This window comes from Ambystoma mexicanum, chromosome 10 (genome assembly GCF_040938575.1).
Source record: "Ambystoma mexicanum isolate Mex_15411 chromosome 10, UKY_AmexF1_1, whole genome shotgun sequence".
NCBI lineage: Eukaryota > Metazoa > Chordata > Amphibia > Caudata > Ambystomatidae > Ambystoma > Ambystoma mexicanum.
Window position 1 is genome coordinate 673,758,906 of NC_090932.1, and position 23,769 is coordinate 673,782,674.

The following is a 23,769-nucleotide window of genomic DNA, read 5'->3' on the forward strand; positions in this document are numbered from 1 at the left end:
CTTCAAACCTAGAATACTGCGTAAAGTCTCCATAATATAATCAAAGGTCAGAAGTGAACCATCTGGAGAAGAAAACTGCATTGTTAAACGAATGGAGATGTTTTGTATGAACTCAACCGAACACTAATGAGATGAGAATAAACAGGGAGAGGGAGGGGGGAGGGGACAATCGTTCATTGTTAAATGTTAATTACTATATTCAAGGACTCTATGGACAGAGTAATAATGTGAGAACTGTGAAACAATAAGAAAAGAAATGTACAATACCTCGCTCCACTTTATGCGTACGTTTGCTATCAGATCTCTTGAAAAAAATACAAAATAAAGTTTGTAAAAAAGAAAAAAGTTAGAAGATTAGACATACAGTACAGATCGGGGGAAGTCTATTCGAGAGTAGAAGCACCTAGACCCAAAAACGTCAAGCTCCAAAACCTATTCCTCTAATATTGGCACAACTAAATTGAGGCAAGAGGTATGCAAAGAGCAGCAGGGGGAATAGCACAATATCGTAGCCACAGGGTAACATGGTACCTTGCCAGCCAATGCTTTATGAACCAAACAGCAGAGTTTGAAGTTGATCGGATCTTTAACAGACCCCCAAGTGCAATTATTGTTTAACCCAGAAATGTGATACGTTTTGTATCCATCGTAGAATAAAAGTAATTATGCATTTTGCGCTATTTGGAGCAGGTTAAGGAGCTTGGCTAGAAGGTGTGCATATTGAGCTCCTCTGTAGACTATCCTTGAATTAGCTAAATCCCCTAGAGTCATACAGGCAAAGAATTAGCCCCAGAAAGAATGATATACTTCAGCCAATGCAGCTATAGAACAAATTACTTACCGCTTGGTAATGTTTTCTGATGGACTTTCTCCCCACTGATTCCTCATCTATATCCCTATCCCATCACAGTTGTTCTCAAGAAACCTTGGCTGCCAGTGGGCACAGCCCGGCACCACATAGGCTCTGTCCAACGCCTCTACACGCCCCACACCGGATAGGACATTGGGCTAGTATTTAATGACACTGCAACCCGTCACCTCAGTTCAACCCTTTTTCAGAGCAGTCTTAAGCTTAGGGAACGTAGAACCAATGGTGTACTAGCTTCCTGCAAGAGGTGCAGGAGGAATCAGTGGGAGGAATGTACATCAGAAAAACCATTACCAGGAGGTCAGTAATTTGTTCTTCTAATGGACTCCGTCCTCGCTCTGATTCTATGATAGACTTCCAAAGCAGTACATAACCTGGAGGAGTGAGGAAACACGGACACCACCTAAACCAGTAAACTCTGGAGGACTGCCCTACCAAACCAGGCATATTGGCCCGCAAGGGAATACAAGCAATAATGATTAGCAAACTTGTGCAAAGACGCCCATGTTGCTCCCTAGGAAATATCCAGGACCCAGTCTACCCTCTGCAGGGCAGCGGTGGCAGCCACTCATCTGGTAGCATGAGCTCCGTGACCCTGAGGCACATAGCTCCCAGCTTGATTGTAGTATTCTGTGATGCAGAGAATGGCCCACTTGGAACAAGGTCGGTTTGTCAACAGCTCTGCCAGCATGACCACCAGCATAACCAACGAAAAGCTGGTCATCCTTCCTAGCCTCTAGTGCTAGAGATGTAGACATTCTATTGTTCCTCTGCCTTGAAAGTGTGCGATGGAAAAAAAACAGAAAGATGGATCTTCTGAGAGGGATGGAAATCCAGTACCACCTTTGGCAGAAAGGAGGGTCACACCCTCAACATCACCACCTTTTTTGAACAAAAAAACAAATAGGGAGGTAAAACAGACAAAGCCTGGAGCTCTCTTGCCCATCTCGTGGAAATGATGGCAACCAAAAAAAAAATCACCTTAAAGGTGAGTAACCTAATACAAAGGGGCAGGGGCTCAAACAAAGCACCCATAAGAAAACATCAAAACTAATTCAAATCCCATGCTGGAACCACAAAATGGCAGGGTGGAAACTGGTAGCACAAACCCAGCAAAAACTGCATAACAGTGGGGTTTGTTAAGAATGAACCCTGCTCTGGGTGCCTCTTGAAAAACGATATATAACGGCGAGCTAAAGTTTACAGTGCCAATTTGCAGGCCCTCCTGGGCCAAAGAAAGCAGTACATCGAACCCAGAGGATAGAGAACAGGATAAAAGGTCCTGGTCCCTCTCCCGGCACCAGATTGAAAATGTATGCCACATGCAAGCATAAATGGATTTCGTTACGGACCTCAGAGCTGAAAGGAGCACATCGAGGATGTCGTCCGACAAGTCCCACTCCTTATATCTCAGCCACTCAGTGGCCAAGCATTAAGATTCAGGCTCTCAAGGTTCAGGTGGAGGATCCGCTACTCCGAATGGGAGAGCAAGTCGACTCTCCTCAGAAGGCACCAGGGAGGGCAGAAGGGCATGTCCAGAAACTCTGGATACCACGTTCTCCGGGCCCAGTCTGGGATGATCAGGATCACTTTAGTTCCGAACAGGTACAATCTCCTGATGAACAGGGGAACGAGAGGGATTGGTGGAAGCATCCCCCAGAGCTCCCTGATGAGCAAATTTCCTGGAGCAGAACAATTTGCACTTCCTGTTGATGTTGCAAGCAAAGAGGTCCACTTGAGGAGTTCCCCAACAGGAGAAGATCTCCCCCAGAACTTCCTAGCAGAGCTTGCATTCGTGGGAGGCCAAAGTCAGTGTGCTCAAGGCATCCACTGTGACTTTCTCTCATCTGGCCAGATGAGCCGCCATCAGACACTGTCCTCCAAAGCCCAGAACCACAGTCACATTACTTCTCTGCACAGAGGCAAGAACCCTGTGCCACGTTGTTTATTGAGGTAATGCATGGTCACTGTGTTGTCCATCAGGATCAGCACATTCTTGAGTTTCACAGAGGGGAGGAAACATACCAGGGCCAGACTGATCATCTTGCGTTCCAGCAAGTTGAGGTGTTCCCAAGACTCTGTGGGAGACCAGATCTGACAGCGGAGCACCCCAGCCAGTCAGAGATGCGTCCATGACCACCGCCACCTAGGGCCAAGATTGCCGAAAGCAGAACGTCTTTCAGCAAGTTGTCTCGCACGCCCCACCACTCAAGATCCTGGGCCAGCTGATCTGAGTCTAACATGTGGCCCCTGAAACGGCAACCATTGGCAACAGAGAAACCACTGAAGCGATCTCATGCGCAGCTTTGCCTCGGCACCACTAGAATGCAGGAGGCCATGAGGCCCAGAAGACGCAGGAAGGCCGAGGCCTGGATTTGTCCTTGAGATTGGAGGATGTTGACCATCCGAAAGATGTTCGCCACTCGATCCTCGAGCGGGAAGTGCATGCCCAGGCAAGTGTCCGATAAATCGCAGGGGCTGGGATGGTGAAACCGGAGACTTTTTGAAGTTCAGTTAAAAGCTCAAGCTGTGTAATAGAGTGTATGTGCAAAGTAGGTGCTCCAACACCATATCTGGGGAGTGAGCTTTGACGAGCCAGTTGTCCAGGTATGGAAAGACATAGAATGACCTCCCTGGGGAAGAGAGCTGCTACCACAGGTAGCGCTTGAAGAAAACCCTGGGGGCTGAAGAAAGCCCGGGTGACAGGACCTTGAATTGGTAATGGTGTGGACTCGCCAAGAACCGCAGATACTTCCCGTGCTTTCGATGAATCAGCACATGGAAGTAGGCATCCTGAAGGTCTGGGGAAGCCAACCAGTCCTGCTGATCGAAGTCTTGAGGAATCTGGGCTAGAGTAACCATCTTGAAACAAGTTCAGCAGCCGCAAGTCCAGGATGGCCCAAGTCCTCCTCTGGCATCAGAAATAGGTGTGATACCACCCTTTTCCATCGTTCTGAGCGCGGGACCAGCACAATCGCCCTTTCCACAAGAAGCCGACGAGCCTCTCCCAGGAGAATGGGGTCCAGAGACAAGGGGGTAGCCTGAGGTCTGTTGTGCACTGAAGGAATGGAAAGCAATATTCCTTGCTGAATGACCTTTAAGGTCTTAGTGTCGGACATGGTCTTTGACCATTTCTGGCTGAACAGAGAAAGCTTCCCCCCTACCGGTGACAAATGGCAAAGCCAGTCACTAAGGTCTGGCACCTTGGGCTTCAGCGGCGGAAAGCGGCTTTGTAAAGTCCCTTCGCTGGGCACCTCTTACTCTACCTCTCGGGAAACGTATGCCTTGCCCTCTTACTGAGATGGAATGACCACACCCCCTCAGGGCAAAGGTGGGAAAAGGATGAAAACCCTGCCACAAGACAATGGATGTGCGGAAGGCTGTTGCACTGCTACCCCCAAAGACTTATTCGCCTTGGACGACTGTCTGACAAACTATCACCCTATGTTACGCTCACCTGGCTCCCACAGGGGCGTCAATCGGACCCGGACAGCTGCAACCTCCTCCAACATGAAGCGTAGTGCAGAGATGACAGACTGGACTGGACCGCCTAATCTCGTCTGCTTGACCCGTAGAAATATTCTCCTGCAAGTGGAGAAAGGGATTCAGCCACCCGTGGATTTTAGTAATGGCACCCCACTGTTCTCCCCACTAATCACCACCGATATTCACTTTCTGTAAGCTCACCTTATGTTTGTAAATGATGAGCTCTCCATCCTGCGTGGAATGCAGGGGCGCATAGATACCAGTTACTTCACTGGTTTGAGGGCGTTGGAAGAGTTCCGGATGAATATTGACTCCGAGGTTCCAGGCGAGAACCCTTAAGTATAAAGTTCAAAGAGTTCAATATGTCCGATGTTCACTCTTGCACATTCCTTTCTTGTGAAGCAGCTGGGTGCAAGGGAAGATTGTCTGTGGCAGTTGATGGTGTTGAGGTAAGAGTCTGTATTACCCAACACTGTCCGGCAAAAGATGCGTGTGTTTAAATTGCTGGTTTCTCTCTCCTTACAGGTGCGGCGTAAGAAGTTGCGGTTTGTTACAGAATAATGCCTCCGGTTGTTAATCAGGTAAGTCTATGGTGGAGAGGTTGTATTTGTTGGCTCTATCGGCTCACCTTATGTTTCTTTTGTCCCCTAGATGGTGGAATTCGGCGGAGAAAATGATGGAGGCTGCGCCGTATCGAAAAATCTTGTGAGGACTGGTGAGTATGGCGCTGCGCTGCAGCTGGCGATGCGACACGTGTAGAATAATGTCCTTTTCAAGTTCGAAGTCGTGATGGATCCGGAATTCAGGTAAGGATTGAAATAATATCTGTTTTCTAACCTTTCCTTCTTCTTTCTTCTATTGCTAGGAGCTCTGGATTCGAGACGGGCGTGGCTGTAGATTGGATGCTGACTTCAGGCACGGTGAGCATTACACTGCTGGATGCAGAATAACACGAAGCATGTGCTGCTGTTCGGGTGTGGTTTAAATAGCCTCCAAAGTAGTTCCAGGTAAGAAGTCCCTAGAACCACACCGAGTAAAAAATAGTCCCTGTAGAAAACTAGTCCCATCCAGGCCTCACGTTGGCTTGGATTCATTTGCAGCATGGTCTGCATGAGGTAAGTAAAGTCTATGAGCCTGGCGCCTCTGCCGCCAGGACTGATTTCTATTATGAGGCCTGGCGCCTAAGGCACCAGGACTGAACCCAGACAGCCCCCAGCCGGGGCTGCTGGGGTTTTATTAAATACCTGGATGCCTGCTCCCGGGGCTGATGGGCTTGATCCGGATGCCCGGGGGTAGGCATCATGACACCCTATCTCTATCACTCCTTTCCTGGGCAAACTCCAGGCAAAGCTGGCTATTTCCCAGCTTACCCTCCACACTGAATCTGATGGTTGTCTCCATGACCATCAGTCTGGCTTCAGAGCAGCCAGAGGCATGGAAACTGCTCTCCTGAACACCTGTGAAGATCTGCTCTCTAATCTTGATTCCAGCCTTCCTTCAGTCCTGACCCTCCTTGACCTTTCCTCTGCTTGTGACATGGTCAACTACGACATCCTGATCAATCGACTCGAGGACAATCAATCGACTCAATAACCTGGGCATCACGGATCAGGCCCTGGAATGGTTGTCCTCCTCCTTCCTGGACTGAACCTCTCAGATCCAACTTGGGTACTTTCTTACACCACCTCTCTCTCTCCTCTCTCTCTCCCTCTCTCTCCACATGTGGTGTTCCTCAGGCCTCTAACCTCTCACCCTGACTCTTCAATGTCTACTTGGCCCCTTTGGCCCACCTTATCTCTACCTTCTCCTCTATCAGTGTTATGTGTATGACACTCAGCTCTCTTTCAGCCTCCCCTCAGCCTCCTCTCCTCACTCACTCATTCCTGACTGTCTATCCGCGAATCAGGATTGGTGCGCCTCCAGCGATCTCTGCCTTACTGCCAGTAAGACTGAGATCCTTCTCATTGGGACCCCCGCTTTCCCTCTCTCACTCTGGCCGTCCCCCTTTGGCCCTCTTCCTTTGCCTTCCTCTGAGGCAAAACACCTTGGTGTCATATTCAACTCCACTCTCTCCTCCTCACCTTACATCACGGACCTTGCCAAGAAGGCCCACTGCCAGTTGCACCTCCTCAGAGGTATTCTTCTTTTTCACACTTTCCCCAACAAGATCACTGTCTCCAGAGCCCTATGTTGTCTCTAGGCTGGACTACTGCAACAGCCTATTTCTCGATCTGCCTTCCTCTAACTCTCTGCCCTCTGCAACTATTCCAGAACAGGACTGCAAGACTTGTCCTTAGCCTCAAGCCCAGGGACCATACCTCTCCAGCCCTGAAATCCCTCCACTGGCTCCCGGTTGCTGCAAGGATCAAGTTCAAGGCCCTCTGTATGTCCACAAGGCTTTCTGGGGCCGGGGCTCGCACTGCATCCAACTCTCTCTTCCTGAACATCTTCCTTCTCAAGCCCTTCACTCAGCCACCTCTAACTCTATGGGTCAGATGCTTCCCCAGGCAGAGAGTGGGGGGTAGATCCCTGATCCTCTGCAGGTGCCTCTCTCTCTGCCCCTCTTAAATTTGAGCCGAACCACCTGAAGCAGCAGCTCCTCCTCCTCCTCCTCCCCTTACTCCTCTTACTCCTCTTACTCCTCTTCCTCCCTCCTCTTCCTCCTCTTACTCCTCCTCCTCCTCTTCCTCCTCCTCCTGACCTGCATATCTGCTGCGCTGACTGGTGGCCTGGCTACCCTCAGAGCCTCGTGGGTACCAGGCTCCTCCACAACTAGTCACCTCTGCACTGCCTCCGGGCCTTTCACGCACTTAGGGGCTGTAACTGTAACCCTACAGTCCCGTTCTGCCGTGCACTTACCCCGAGCATTTCTGCCCCAATTGCACTTTCCCTTTCCCTCTTCCCTGGCACTTCCCCCTTCTCCCTCACCCTGCACTTTGCGTTATCGCACTTGCATAATCTGAATGACACAAGGCCTAGTAAGATCATTGTTTTGTCCTCCCTCTCTTTACCCTCCCTTGTCTTGTCGCGGCTAGAAACACTTGTATACAGGCACCTCATAAATGACTTATCATATCAACCTTCTGGAGGGCGTCGTCAGTCTGATCTTCAAAAACCTCATGGCTGTCAAACGACATATCTGACAGCCTGGACTGGGCATCGGCTGCAGACCCTGACATTTTTAGCCATGAGTTGCACTTGACCACAGTTCTAGTGATCAAATAATAGCACCTTGAGAACCACCTCAATACATTCAATTATCTACATTCCCATAGTTTATCCTGTGGCAACCTTGTCTCCCTCTCCCGCGAAACGACTGCTGGGGTTGCATTCTCTGATTCACTGATGACACATTTAAATTTAAAGGCCCTGGGTCACAGCCAACCCCTTAAAATGGCTCCCACTAGATCTGGCACTTGTGTCAGAGAAAGTCACAAATCGCTTCTTCTTCGGTCTGTATCCAAACTGACATCTGACCCTGCTGTTTCTTATTTGACTCATCATAGTACTCATTTCTCAAATATGGAAATACCCTCTTCCTTATAAACTGACGTGTCTTTTTTCATTTTTCAGCTATTTCTATCTTTATTAAGTTGTTTAAACGTATTAATCTTTTCATTCGGGCGCTCCAATTTCAATTTTGTGTCTATTATCAATGCATTATCCAGAAATGTCTGTTATAAGGCCTTAAGATCCTCTCCCTGCTTCCTTACTTCTTCCGCTGCTGTTTCAATAAATAAAATAATCCAATCCAATCTCTGGAGCACTTATTCCCCCCCGCCCCACTGAAGTTCTTTTTAAATCAGGGTTGTCAATAAAAACCCGTGGGACATTCCTTACTTGTAGGCCTTCTGGTACTACTCATAAACATAAAAATTCTAGCATGGATTTTCCATGCAATTCCTTCCTTACAAGTTTCTTCTTCCTCTGAATCAGAATATTACCATTATTTTCATCATTGGGTGCAACAGTTTTCAGGAAGCAGGGGAAAAGCTGCCGGCTCACTAATCAATTTCTTATAATGTTCATCAGAAAACAAAAACATTAACATTTTCCATAGCTGTGTTCTTCTTTAAGAGGTAGAACCACCTCCTACACAGTAAAGGAAACGCCAGCAGCCGGCGGGCTGTACAAGATATGTAAAGCACAAGGGGTCCCGAACCACATTATGTATCTTCACACTCTGGCAGTCTACAAATCAAATAATAGCACCTGGAGGACCACTTCAGTAAATGTAATGATCTACATTCCCATAGTTTCTCCTGTTGCAACCTAGTTGCCCTCTCCCCGAAAGTACAGCTGCCGGCTGCTGGGGTTGCTCTTTCTTTTACTGTGTAGGAAGTGGTTCTACCCCTTAAAGTTTCCCCGATAGCCCCAAAGCACTGGCCACCTTAGCCATCAAGCGCTGTAAGGTGCAGTGAGGCTTTCCTGGGGTGGGAGCTGGCAAAAATTCCATCTCCAGGGAAGTGTCGATTCCACTGGCCCCATGCAGGTACTTCGCCAGGTCGAGCATGTCCTCAACTTCCCTGCAGAATTCCTCTGGGAAATCCCTCATCTCCCTAGAACCTGTAGGCCCAAGGCCAAAAGGGATCTGGTTGCTTCCCCATCATAGATGTCACAAACCCTAACAAGAAGGCATCCCTAGGGAGTATGAATGGACTCCGGCAATGCCAGGTCTGCCCCCAAGTCGGGAACTGTCAGTGCCGAGAGAACTTAATCTCTGTCTGGACCAGGCCCCTGCCCTTAGGCATGCATAGAGGGTACCTAGCCGGTTGCAACAGACACAGTGGCAGCCTGCAGACCGGTAACTGGAGCTGCCATTGCCTGTGCCACAGGAGCAGAGGCATGAGCAGCCGGCACATTGGCAAAGATGTCCAACATCTTTCTGCAGAAGCTCTCCCATTCCTCCGGCGCAGAGGACTGGGTAGGAAAAAAAGCACCTGTGCTGGATGCTCAGTTGGCACCCCTGGAGCGGTAGCTCTTCTTCTTCTAAGACTAATGTCGGTGCGAGGACTCACTCGGGGAAGGAGGTCTCTTTCCGATGCTTCTTTGTCCTTTTCTCCTCCTTGGAGAATCGTTCTGTACCGTGTTACCTGACCAAGACCCCAGAGCTTCGCCCTTACAACTTGTAGATGAAGGTAAAGATCTTCGCCGTCCTCTCCCGGACGGCCTTCCGGTGCATGGACTGGCATGACCCGCAATCCTGGGTGTCATGGTCGTCGTGCAGACAATACAAACAAATCCGGTTCGGATCCGAGAGGGACTTTTGATGGCCGCAGTCCACACACTGCTTGAATCCTGATGCATTGGATAGAGTAGGCATGACATACTGCAAAAAGTATATAAAGTAAAGCTCAACGAGCGTGTTCTGATCAGCGAACAGAGTGCATGGAAAAAAGAAACTGAGGTCACTGGGCACTCCTTCGCTATATATAATGGCCCCAATGTCATAGCCAGCGAGGGGCCCAGACAAGCGTCAAACGGAGCCGACGTGGCGCTGCGTCCCCTGGTGGTGGAAACGTTTCTGAAGAACAGCGGTGCTGGGATAGGGATATCATAGATGAGAAAAGTGGGCTCTACAATAGAACACTCCTGTGCTGAGCTTGATATCTGATCTGATGGTCTCAATGGTTCTGAGCAAGGTCACAGGTGGGAAAAGGTGAACCCAACACCTCTTGTAAGGGAATAGTGGGAGGTCCTGGTTACCTTGCAGCAAGAACATTTCATTGGATCTTGTGACTCCAAAGATTCTCACACTGGATGCAGTGTTTTCAAGGTGTGTATCTTTAATATCCGTAATGTAGACACATGGTCTAAAGGAACATTTGGGTTTGAAACATGTGTCGGTTGACCACTCTTTAGACCATGTGTCTACATCACGGATATTAAAGATAGACACCTTGAAAACATTGCATCCAGCGTGAGAATCTTTGTAGCCACAAGATCCAATGAAATGTTCTTGGTGCAAGGTAACCAGGACCTAACAATATCATAGATGAGGAATCAGTGGGAGGAAGGAGTACATTAGAAAGAGAGTAGCCTTGACAGAAACGGAATTCTAGGAGGCCATGTGAAAAATAATGTCCAAGACGACCCCCAAGATTTCTTTCTTTGGATGTAGAAGAAAAGGAAAAACAGTGTTTCGCTTCAGCATGCTGCAAAGCGCCCAAGAGCTGTCTAAAAACAATTCTCTTTGACTTGGTAATATTTACCAGTGCCAGTTCACCCGTACCCACCACCCCACTGCTTTAAGACACTCTGAAAGGGATTTAAGTCTGGCATGGCCCTTCACCATGAAATAGAAAGTTGTATAATCAGCGTAAGAATGGCAGGCCGTTTCAATAGAAGAAAACAAGTGAAAATGAGGACAAACACCTACATTAAAGAGCACAGGAGACAACAGTACTCCACAATAATACTCTAGCCAGTCGGACACTTATTTATCCATCCCAAAGCTATACTGTGTTATTCAGGATGGAATGGATCTAGGAAATCGCTCCAGGGCCTATATTGACGAACCGTCTGCAAAGTTGGAAAAGTCAAAAGAATTAAAGACCCCAGAAAAAAAATGTGTTACTAATACTGTAATACTGAAGCAAAGGGCTCATCTGATCTGTCATACAGATCCTCACACACCATACTCAAAGATATTTCAATTTTAATCTGATGGCCAGAATCTCTGGTTTACCAGACCTCTTAGGATATTTTTCTATATGTCCTCTGGTGGGGGATTGCACTGAGAAACCCGGCGAGCATCGGCAGGGTTTCCACCAAGTTAGTCCTGACTCTCATATTGTAAGTGATCATTCTAGGCTCGTTCTTAGGACGGCAGAGTGTTGGAACAGAGGTATAGTTAGTCACACATTAACACAAAATAAAGATAGGTCTATTTTCTTTATTATAACATCAAGTACCAGGAAATATCGACAGTGCTAATTAAGTGCTTAAAAATAGATATTATTTTAAAAACATAGTGCTTAGAAGGGACAACTGATTTAAAATCAAAAGGTGAATAAAATGTTGAAGCTATTTTAGACAGTTGTAAAAGTATCAAAAAGCAAACAAGTCCTTAAAATATAAAGGGTATTTTATAAACAGAAGTGCCCCTAAAAATCACAAACCCATCTCTAAATAAGTCTATGGACAAACATTTAGGACCAGGTCCACACATAGCTTGCGGTTATACTCTAAATGTTTTTATGTATTGCTTTATTAAGAAGGCAACTGAGAGCAGTCACTTGCTGGCACCTCCAAATCAAACTGTAAGGTGACTATGGGAACTGAGATTCCACAGTATTAGGGCATGTGCTAAAGCAATGTAGGGGAGCTTCAGTGGAGGCAACCTTGGGTATGGTGTGGATTGAGGACCCCACCAAAGAAGTTCCTGTCCCAGGTTCGATGACAAACAGCCTGGAGAGGGTTTGCCGAGATGGAGTCAAGCCATGGCACACAGTCCTGATTCCTGATGCAGAACCCCTGTAGAGTCAGTTTGGGTGAAGAACAACACCTCTGCAACATTGTGCGACCCTATTAGCCAAATCAACGAAATGGACGGCATAATAGCAGCAAGGAAGCATCATTGTGACACATGAATTTGGATCAGAGGCAGCTCCAATGAGGAGAAAGGGATTCAGGACAGACACACTAGACGGAGCAGATGTAGAGTGCCAGCCAGGATGTCCGATAAAGGAGAAGGTAGGTTTGAGCAATAGCAACAATGCCACCATGATATCAGCAGGACCCCCCACTTCAGGTCTTTTGCATATAATGGGTCCAGGAAGCTTCAGGGAAGTTGTGAAAGTTGCATTTCTGAGACTATGTGATGCTTCTGGGTTGAAGCCGCCACCCCCCACTCTGTGATGCAGGCCCTGGAAGCACTAGGTTGAGGAAAGAAGCACCAACTTCCCCAGTCTATCACATGCTTTGGGTCTTAAGTCATCTCCAGAGTGTTAAAATCCTCTGGGACCAACAGGTCTGGTCAATTTAGGAAGGTGAAAAAACACAAGAATAATGGTTCAGTGACAGAACTTGCTAATGGACAAAGGAACGCAATGCACAGTGATTATGCTACAAGGCACGGAGGAGGACAAATGACTTACCAGTAACGTCTTTCTATGGATTCTTCTCATACAGATTCCTCATCCTGATAGATTATCCCTTCAGCATCAGCTGCTTAGAAAATTTCAACAGGTGGCGCACCATGGCTCAAAATCGTCTCTATACTCCCTCGTGTATCAAACATGCCATCCCTTGACTCCTGGCATGACATCGCTCACCGTACTTAAGGAATGCACTAATCCCCCCCTTACCTCAGTTCCCCACATTTAAAATGGATTTCCAGGATCAGCTCTGGTTGGAGCCTTTTGAAAGGTGTGGCGAGTCAGGAAGAGACAGACTCAGCACTTCTATTTGAACGGGTGTTTAGTAAAACAAAAAGGTGAAAATTCCTAACTTTTTTCTAAACAGGCTTCCCTACCTAACCAAACTAACCAGGGTGCTTGTCGGTTATCTGAATCCGAAAGAAAGTCTGTCTACTGTCCAAAAGCTAAACTAATCTGACCTTACCACTTACGTGAACAAGTAATGACTCCCTTCTCCTGTGGGTTACTTTCTTAGTAACTTACTTGAACAATATATTCTTAAATAGTTCTTGGTAAGGTGTCTTATCAGTTTGCACAGTTCCTTCAATGGGACTCTCACCTTTTCCTGTTTCCCTCGGGTTTCTCGTCTCCTTGAGAAGTTAGGGACTTGGTATTTTTCTGCTCTCGGTTTCTCACACAATTTATAAAGGATTTTGTCTTTCAATGTCCAACCTTTATCTTGGTCAGTGACAATTGCTTTCTCCTCATTAGTGTCTGTTAACTCTGGTTTATATTCTTCACTCTTCTTCCAGGCTTTTGAATACTGGGACGGGTAAGGTCTCCCCAGTACAGGTCTGTATTCATTTTACTCCTTTGTACTTCACTGGGATAGGTAAAGTCTCTCCAGTGATCCATCACACTTTTCCTCTGCTCCCATCTCACTGGGAAAAATCTGAGTCGGCCATTCATTATATTCGCTACGCTCTCTGCAATGAGTATGAGTAGGCAAATTGTTATATTTGCTTCTCTTACTGCTATGAGTATGGGTAGGCCAATCGTTATATTCACTTTTGGGCACTTTAACGAGTATGAACAGTTACTTTGTAATTTTCTCCTCGCCGCCTGGGTCTCCTGCTCTCCCTGTTACCTTCTTGTGTTATGGGTCACCTCACCAGGCTTGGAGTTCGCACGGGATGCTCTGCGGTACTTGTCAGGATGACAACTTTGCTTCTTTGCTTCTCTTCAGTCCGTCCCCTCTGCGGGACCTTCGGCTAAGTGGTCTTGGCAATGTTAATGGACCTAGTCCACCGGGGCTTCGGTCATGCTACCACCTTTCTGTCGCTCACTTCGGGAAGCTTCTATCAAGTGTTCCGTCTTGTTCTCACACTGGTGATTTGTTCGGTCTCACACACCAGCTTCGTCCTCGCATCGGAAACTGCATGTCTCTCCCTCGTTCAGCTGGGCCTCTCCAGCTGGTTTGAATCTACCAGGCTTCACACACTTCCTGGTCTCCTCCCCTTACTTTTATGACGCTGCAATGGGACTCCCTCAGCGGAGTGTCCACGTTGTTCTTCTCTGCAATGATTGTATCCTGTACTGATTGCATCCTCTTCTTCGTCTTAGTGTGTTCTTCAGGTTTTCTTCCGACAGGTGTTGCATGTGATGGATTACGCTTGGGTGGGTTAGAGCGTTCCTCCTCCGAAAGGGGGTCCTTGTCCCCAGGGTGGAAGTCTCTCTCAGTGAGGTCCCGCTTACCTCTAAACCTAGGAGGGGTATTGCATAGCGGGCTGAGGCCCCACCTCCTCTAGTCTCACAGGGAAAGGCTCCCCCCTGGGGAGAAGTGGCTGAACCCCACAATTCATCACAGAGGCACCCTACTTGTGGTAAACACGGAAGACAACAAGAGGTTAGCAAAAACCCATCGAGATAAGGTAGCTGAGCTGGCAAGGCTTAGTCTCAGGGAAAGTGTGAGAGGGGTGTAGGCCTCCAATGAGTCCACATAGACCAACACTGATAATCAGGCTAGACAGGAAGTATATACAAATTGTTATTTATTAGGCATATAGTTAAACATTGAGCATATACCATATAAAATATATGTACTCATAACTGTTCGGAAAATTGAATGGCATATGAATAATTTACCAGTGCAATGCAGGTAAGTAGTCATATGTATGGAAAATAAGCAAAACCAATACAAGAACAGCTTCCCTCAATCTTACTAGGGCAACCCTAAGATGGTATAGGGGCCTTGTGTCCAAAAGTCACAAGTTCAAATGTATAACTTCTTCAGGTAAGGTTATTCGGAAAGGATGCAGTGGGCTGTGGCAGTGCTTTTAAGACGTTTTCAAAGTTAGATACGTATTTAGCAAAGCTAAAGAAGGGCCTCAACTCAATCCTATTCACTAGAGTAGGCCTTGGGAGAGAACCCTTAACCCAGGTTCCACCACCAGAGGTTAAAGCATAGCGAGCTGGTGTCTGGATGCCCAGTGAACCCTACAGGGAGAATGCAAAAGTTATGTAGACTTACCCCATGACTCTGGACATTTTGGATTCCACTTGTGTAGGTTCAAGATACCGTTCTAGGTTCTTTGTTCTGTTCCCACCACAAGGATCGCCTAGACACGGGACACCTCAGGGACACGAAGAAGACAAGATCCAAAGAAAGATCACCATAGTCAGGTGGCAACAGGAGGTCATACAGCAGCAAAACACAAAAGCAGCCCCACCTTAGCTTCTCTTGGTGTGAGCTGGCTGAAAATGCAGGAGGAGGCTATGTGTGGCACAAGCTGGAGATATGCAGCGTTCCGAGGCTCTGAGGCAAGTGAAACTCTTCCAAGTAGGGATCCTGTTCCTGCTCATCGGGGAGGCCTGTGGAGTATAGACGCCTGTAGAAGGCCTCTGCTATTGCCCCATTGTCTGACACCCTTTCCCCCCCATCTCCGTGGCTACTTTCATGACTGTCCGGGCGGCTGCCTTCCCCCAGAGTTGTCGAGCTAACAGTAGGTCGGTTTTATTCACCCCAACATAGTAGTGCTGTCTTACAGCCAAGAGGGACTTCTCCACTCTACGAGTCTGAATCAGGTCCAGTTGGCCATGGGTGTTCTGGTATTCCCTATGCAGTTTCCGCGAATGATTCCCCATCAGGGACTGTGTAATGACATTTAACCGATCCTCCTGATCCCTCTCCATGCGCCCCCAGTGCATTTCCCGTGTGGATTTTATCGCTATGAGTTCTCCTCTTGGCACCGCTTTGAATGAGTCCCATATTGTCGCCTGACTCACGTCCGGGGTTTCATTTACTTCAAAATATTGTTCTATTTTTACTCTGATCCGTTCCATCAGGACTGGCTACCCCAGAATGGCACTGGGGAACCCGCAGCCACAGATTTGCCATTCCAAGCTCGGGCAGCTTAAAATGAGTTTCAATGGAGCATGGTCGGATAATGTGAATGAGCAGACATCCATGTCAATTGCCCTCCTCATCAACCTTGGGGTCAACCCAAATGTAGTCTATCCGAGACATTGTGCAATGAACGTGGGAGTAACATGTGTATGCTATCTCTGATCCCTTAAGCACCCTCCAAGCATCCCGTAGGGCCAATCTCTTCATCCTCTCCCTCAGAGCCCCGTCCAACCCAGTGGCCCCTTTTGTCCCCCCCACCAAACTCATATCCACCTGAGGGTCCCAGGCTAGGTTGAAGTCTCCCGCAAAAACGATCTCACCCTCTGCAAACCTCTCTAGCAACATGAAGACTTCCTTCAGAAAGCCTATTTGGCCACTGTTAGGGGCATATACGGTCACTAGTGTGTACTTCTGTTGATTTATCTGGGCTCTAACAAACAGATACCAACCCCCTCTATCCCCTTGCGTCCGCATTACCTGCGCATTCAGTGTGTCTTTGAATGCCACCATTACCCCACATGTCTCCCTTTGCATTGGCCTGGTATACGTTTGAGTATAGAGGTAGCTTCCACAAACCCTTGTCCCTCTTTCTGACATGTGTCTACTGCAGCATCAAAACATCCACCTTTTCCCTCTTTAGAAGCAGCCCCAGCTTTTTCCGCTTAACCAGAGAGTTCATCCCATGGCTGTTGAACAATAAGTGGTTAAACATTCCCAACATACCCCTCCTTCCCTTTCCCCCTGTTCATCACTGCTTGATTGCTACTACTGGCCCTGCTCTTAGGATGTGACTTCCCCCTTTCCTATCGTCCCCCGCTTCCTCCTCCTCCCCAACTCCTGGGTCGAATCACTAATCCCACAGGAACCAGAGTAGAACCCCGCCCACCCCACAGCCCTCCGGAAGTGACCCAGTTGAACACTGAGGTTACCAACCCCCTTAAAATAGAGAGTCTCATCCCCATCGGACCAAGACAGACCCATGCACAATTCCCCTCCTCTCGCTTCCCTCTGAGCCAACAGTTATCCCAACACATTTTAACCCACAACAGTTTCAAATACTAATGTCTTAATCACCCTCCCTTTAAAGAGAGGGCTTTCCTTCGCTTACTTCAGGGCTTCAGCCTCTCCATCAGAAATCGACTATGTCTTGCATAGAGCAAACCCCTTGTGAGTATTGCCCCTCTCACCCCTCTACCCATCAGTCCACTCCTCTCCCTTGGTTCTTCTTAGGGATGAGTTCCCACTCCCAGGCATGTCTGTTCTTGCCCTGATGGGTTCCTCGCCAGTTTCTTCACCATCTTCTTCGGCCCAATCTGTAGTATCCTTTCGCCTTCTTCCACTGTGGTAATTCAATGCTGACGTCCTTCCCAGGTGAAAAGGAGGCTGAACAGGAAGGTCCGCTCTGGACCTCATCCATCTTTGCACTAGAAACTTGGTGACTGGCCCCATCACCCTCTTCTTGTGTAGGGTGGACTGTGCCAGGCTTTGATAAGAGTGATATGTCCTTCCCGTTCACTGCAAGGTGTTGTGAATCCCTGCCCGCTCTCAAAAAGTCTTCCTTTTGGCCATAAGATGTCATGGTGGCCAACATGGCTTGGGGGCGCACCCCTGGGTCGGATCTTTTGGCCCCACTGTGTATCCTGTCTATGCCTATCTGCTCTGGTGCGACCTCAGCAAGCAAATCCCCAAAGCATTGCTGCATCGTGGCATTAATGTCTTTGTCACCAATGTCTTCCAACAAACCCTTTACCCTTATGCTCAACCTCTGCGACCTGTTTTCCAAGTCTTCAAATTGGATTTCTTTTTTTCCAAGTTCTTTTTATTAGGTTTTGTTACAACATGAGTACACTTACATTAGGAGTCCTGTCTTCAAGGACGCAGTAAATAGCAAAACATGACATAGCATTTGACGGTGAGTGACACAATGGGGACAGAAGATTTGCACCACCCACCGGGTGGGCGTTATGGGTCCTCAGGCTCTCCCATTTTCCTGGTTTCAATGTTTTCATTCTTCCCATTTCCCCCATATTTTCTGGAACTTTCGAGGGGACGCCCTTGCATTATAAATCCGTCTTTCTAGGGAGGCGCATCTGTCCATTTCATTGGACCACCGACCCATGTTTATCTTATCTCCTGAGCCACAAGTAGCAGCCGTTAGTCTCTTACTCAATCCAAATGCCACCTCCAGAAATGTCCTTTCGTGTTTGAGGTCGGTTTCACCCCCTATTCCCAACAGGATAAATTTGGGGTCCTTTGGGATTGTGGTGCCCAGTATTCCAGAGAGGCGCAGTAGACATGGTGTCTAAAACTCCTGCAGCAGCCCGCATTCCCAAATCATGTGGCAGAAGGTGCCCTTCCGCCCTTTTGCATCAGCAACATTCCGTATCAACCTCTTCCCCCCAGCTGGCCATTTGCGTTCTGGAGTAGTAGGACCGGTGTAGGATTCGTAGCTTTATCAGCCTGAGTTTAGCATCAATGCCTATTTCTCTGGGGGACATCAGAGCCTCCACCCATTCTTCCACCTCCAGTGTCCCCAGGTCTTGTTCCCATTTGCCCCTGAGGTTGGCGAGGTCCCCCGACCCAAAGGAGTTAATTGCCTGGTAGAGGGTGGAGGTTACCTTGAGAGGAATACGGTGTGGGAGCACATTTGTTTCCAGGGGAGAGCAGATGGGTATGTCGGCGAGGTTCGGGAATTGGGTGTTGATGGCGTGTGTGAGTTGGAGGTATCTAAAGCGGTCCATGGGTAACAATCCATCTTTCGTTTGCAGAGTTTCAAAGTCTATCAATTACCCCTCATGAACGATGTCTACCAGTGCGGATATCCTGGGTTTCAAAGTGGCCCATTTTTGGGATTTCGGGGAGGTGTTTATTGCGCCAGAGGGGTTGGATCAGGGTTAGTCTGCCTTCCCAGCCGATGTATCTGTGTATTTCCTTCCAGGTTCGCTGGATATGGAGGGACCCGCTCGGTACCTCTCTTAGGTTCTTTTTGTCATCATATAGTATGCACAGGGGGTAAGGGGAGCCGGTGTTCCTTGTTTCGACACGGGTATGTGGGTGCAGTGAATCCATGTGTAGCCACTCATTTGCCACTCCTTACTGTGCAGCCCAAAAGTATGTGCGGATGTTGGGCAATCCAATGCCCCCCTCACACACTGAGCGGTGGAGCGTTTTTAAAGCAATTAGCGGCTGTTTCCCTCCCCAGAGTAATGTACGGAGGGTCCTGTCGATGTCTGCGAATGTTGTGGCCGGGAGGCGGAGCGGGGCATTTTGTAGGACGTACAGGAATCCCGGGAGCGCTAGCATTTTGAACAGTGTCGCCCTCCCGAGTAGTGAAAGTGGGAGGGAGTGCCAGTGGGTGACGTCGTTTTCGAATTTTTCCATTATCAGGTGCAGGTTCAGTTTTAAAGTCTTCTTGTGTCCTGCTAATCCGTATACCCAGGTAGGTGATGCCCAGTACCGAAACAGAGTATGGGCTGGGTTCTGGGATTCCTTCCTCCCCCCCTTACACCGGAAAGTAAATTGTTTTCTGTGCGTTAACCCAGAGTCCCCAAAATGTTGGTATTCCTCCAGGGTTCTGGTCACAATCGGGCAGGAGGTTTTGGGATTGCTCAGATAGAACAGGAGATCATCCTTGTACAGCGAGACGCGGTCCCCCCATCCCCTTGGCCAGGGAAATCCTGCCCATTGTGTGTCAGTTCGTAGCCAGATCGCAAGAGGTTCGATGGCCAGGAGAAATAGTAGGGGCGAGAAGGGGCAGCCCTGCCTGGTCGCCCTACTCAGCGGGAATGTTCCGGATGTCCTTCCATTAACTCTTCCGGATGCCTCGGGGAGGGTATAGAGAAGCTTGACCCATGACATAAAATGATGCCCGAAGCCCATGCGTTCCATTATGGCCCACACGGCGTCCCACCCCACCGAATCACAGGCCTTTTCAAAATCGACCGCAAGGAGGGCTAATGGAGATGGGATCTCGTCTGCCCGGTCAAGGCCGATCTGGACCCTGCGGAGATTCATTTGTGTGGACTTGCCTGAAATAAATCTGCACTGATCTGGGTGAATTAGAGACCCAATCACCCCCAAGCAGTCTATTTGCGAGAACCCTAGATAATATTTTTGCCTCTCCATTTATTAAGGAAATGGGCCTGTACGAAGCGCAGTGCTCTGGGGGCTTCCCTGCCTTGGGGATCACCACTATGGTCGTTATACAGAGGTCCGGGGGGAGGTTGCCCTGTTCCCTACTGCGGAGGAACATGCTGTGCATGTGCTTCGTTGTAGTTCCGCTCAGTCTTTTCCACAACTCTAATGGGAATCCATTGGGGCCAGGGGTCTTCCCCTACCTCATCTTCAGTGATGGCTGCGTCTAGCTGTTCTGACTGTGGTTTTGAGAGGGGGGGATTGTGATCGAGTCTAAGAAGTAGGGGGTGTTTGTTAGGGGTTCCTGTGCTGGTGGGGAGTATAGTTCCCTGTAATATTTTGCAAAGGCCTCCGCGATCTCAGAGTCGCCCATTAACATTTCCCCATTCTGGGTTTGGATGGCCCGTACCTGCCCTTTACTCTGCTCCCTTCTCTCTAGCCAGGCTAGTGTCTTGGTTGCTTTGTCCCCCCGCTCGTATATCTGGCTCCAGACCTGACACTGGGCAGTTCGGGCATTCTCTAGGGCCCTGTCTTTCAGGACTGCTTGGGCTGTCACTAAGGCGTCATGCGCCTCATAGGTCCCCTCCTCGAGCACCTTCTCCTCCCTGCCTGGTTACCTGGGCCTCTGCTTCGGTGATTGCCTCGTTGTGTCGTTTGCAGTGAGCAGTCACCAAGGATATTGCTTCCCCTGTATAACTGTATTATATGCTTCCCATCTTATTAATGGGCAATCCACTTCTTCTTCGTTTAGGTCAAACTATTCTGACGTTTTATTCGAGAGCCCCTCCAGTATTTCGGGTATCCTCAAGTAAAAGGCGTTCAGACGCCAAGTGGTTTCCTGATTGTGTACTGAACCCTTGAATATAACCAGCAGGGGGGAGTGGTCGGAAATCCATCCCGCCAGGAATTCTGCGGATAATAGTCGGTGGGCCATGTTCTTCCGGGTGAAGATGTAATCGAGTCTGGATAGGGATCGATGTGCATTGGAGTAGAACGAGTAGCCCCTGTCCGATGGGTGGGTTGCCCTCCACATGTCGGATAGCCCAATTGCCTCGGCGAAAGAGTGCAGCTCGGTTGGGGTATCCACCACCCTATTTCCCACGTGTGTTCTATCACGAGCTATCTCCATGACTTCATTGAAGTCCCCCCTATTACCCACGAGTCCGCTCGTTCCTCTAGCATTATGACTTGGAGCTCAGTAAGGAGTTCCGCCGTCAGCGTGGGAGGTGCGTACACCGCTATGAGGCCCCAGGACTCTCCCCGTGATTCCCAAAGTACCATCATGAACCTGCCCCGAGGGTCAGCTTTTACCTTTCTTGTCTCAAATGGAATTCTTTTATGTAAGAGGATCATGACTCCCCTGGAACCTCTGGAAAACCCTGCAAGATGTGTGTGGGTAGTTACATTTCTTGAAGAGCCCACTATTGGTACCTATCAGGTGGGTTTCTGTTATGAATGCGATGTCTGGGGAGTGGCGGTTGAGGTATTGGAGTACCAGTTTTCACTTTATACCTGACCCCAATCCGTTCACATTCCAGGTCAGCAGGGATATTTGTCTCAGCTGTGTTACGTCCGTGTGTCTCCTATTTTAGGGTTGTTTGGGAGGATGTGATGCAACTCGGGTATCTCCATCGTGTCCACTGCCGTGAGGTACCCCGGTCTCCAGTGCCCACCTGTTTCTCTCATTGTGTGTTCGATTTTGTGTACTACATGTGCAAACCCTAGAACCCCAAACTGTGAACCATAGGCCGTGTCTATGTGAATGTGTACATGCGGGCCATTGGGGGCAGTGTTTCGGCCCCTCTTGTGTCCCCATGCAAGGATTTCTCCAGTCATTTATTTCACTGACCTTTGGTACTGTTACTTGTGTCCTTAGGCCTTTTCCCTCAACCCCTGAAATCCCTGAACTCCCCCCCACCCTGCACTTCCCCCCAACCAGAAGCACCTGTTGCCCTAACCATTTAAACTATCAAAGGGAAAAACCCAACTCGGAGGGTTGTGGGGGGGTTTTCAGGAGGACCCTCTACCCCAACTCGTGTGGCTTGGTACCTGTTTGGGGAAAAACCCCGGGGGTCTGTCTGCGAGTCCTCATTCCTCTCCGGGGCTGCCAATCCTTGGGGACCAACACATAATGTTGTGCTGGGGCAACCCTATCGGGGGTAGCCCATCTCAGGATTTCGAGAGGTGCACTCCCGCTCCACGCCGGTTCCTCAGGGTCCGCTCTCCTATCAGCGTATCAGCAGATTATCAGCCGTGGGGGGTGGGAGAGAGGCTTGGGGACAATATTGGTAGTCACCCACAGGTGGAGCGGTCCGTGGCTCTGCCCCCTCCTGTGCAGTCTCAGGTCGGGGAAGGCGCCCTCTCTATTCCTATGTCTCTGCCGTGTGGCTGCTCAATGCAGCGGTCCCTCACTGTGGGTTTATAGATCCCAGGTCGCAGCAGCTACGGCTCTTTGTCCGCTGTCGTAAGGGTCCTAGGAGGATGCCTATCTGGGTGCAGTTCGTCCCTCTTCTGTCAGCCGGCGTTCCCCGGGATGCACCCGGAGACAGCGGTTGCAGTCAGTGTACTCTGTGTCGTCCAGGTCTCCCGCCCAGCAGGCCACGGTCTACGCGCCGGCTGCCACAGGTCCGTTCTCTGAACTGGTGCAGGGGACTCCGATTTTCCCCAGGATTTCGGGAGGGTTGGGTCAAAATGTCCCTCAGTCCGTCTGCGCCCCCGAAAATCAGGCTTTTAATCGCCTTGAAGGATATTTAGAGCAGGATTAGGCAGCCCCGGCGGAGCAGCAGAGTTTTACATCTGCATCTGTCGGCTGGTCGACAGCGTCCCCCTTCAAATTGGATTTTGAGGTTCTGCGATAGGGAGGCAGTGTGGTCCAGGGCATCATCCATTCTGCTGGCATCTTCCGCTAAATCCTGTACAGCCTTTTCAGTGTCCATCTTCTCTTCCAGTTTCACAATTTCCGCTTTCAGGCCTTTCATAGCTAGTTCAATCAGGGGGGAGTGTGTTCTTGCAGGACCACAGCAGTGTCCCTTGAGCACACCACCTTCCACTAGTACCTTCACGGGGTTTCCAGGGCGGGACCCAAACTCCCTGGCATGCTTCCTTTACTCTGTCTCTCGGTCCCATTATTACTGCTGTCTCTACCTCCTTCGCAGCATTTGAGCAGGCTGCGTGTGCTGCTCGGCGTCCCTTCCTAGCAGCAGAGCTGGGTCCTTAGTGAGATAGTGGAGGGGGAGCCGCCGCCCCTCCTTCCTGGCATCTACTCCTCGCTGCGGCCCTGCCTGGGGAGAGGGATCTGGGGTTGGGAATCAGAAGTGCCCGCAGGGTCCTGTCCACGGCTCTGTACAGCCTCCTCAACTCTGCTTGATCTCCCCTGCAGTCCCAGACGGCAATACGCAGCAAGACCGGGCGGGCCAGCTCCTGAGGTTGACGCTGATCCTCAGTGCCTCAGGTTTTCTCACGGCACCGCCTGGGCCCACTATTCAATTACGTCCCCCTTTGTATCAGTCGGGGCCCTCCTGCGGCTTACACCTTCTCCTCGACTGCAGGGGACTTGTGTACCATCAGGAAGGCGAGTTGCTGTGTGTTAGGCAGATTTATATGCAGTACCCTTTGGGAACACTACACACAATTAGGACTACAAGTGGCAGCACAAATTTACCTTTGGTACAAGCCTGTACTAAACAGTAAAGTGGTAGCAACGGCTAAGCAGCCAGACTTATCTCAAGAGCAAGTGAGCAGTATCAGATAGTTACACAAAGGACAGTAGTTATTATGATTCAAGCAAACACTGA

The 23,769-nt window shown here is 49.1% G+C and overlaps 1 protein-coding gene across 5 annotated transcripts in view; it reads right to left on the reverse strand.

Annotated features, from left to right (window-relative positions):
* The window catches only part of U2SURP (U2 snRNP associated SURP domain containing), a 1,877,492-nt gene that overhangs the window by 263,801 nt on the left and 1,589,922 nt on the right, over positions 1-23,769 (reverse strand). The window lies entirely within an intron of this gene.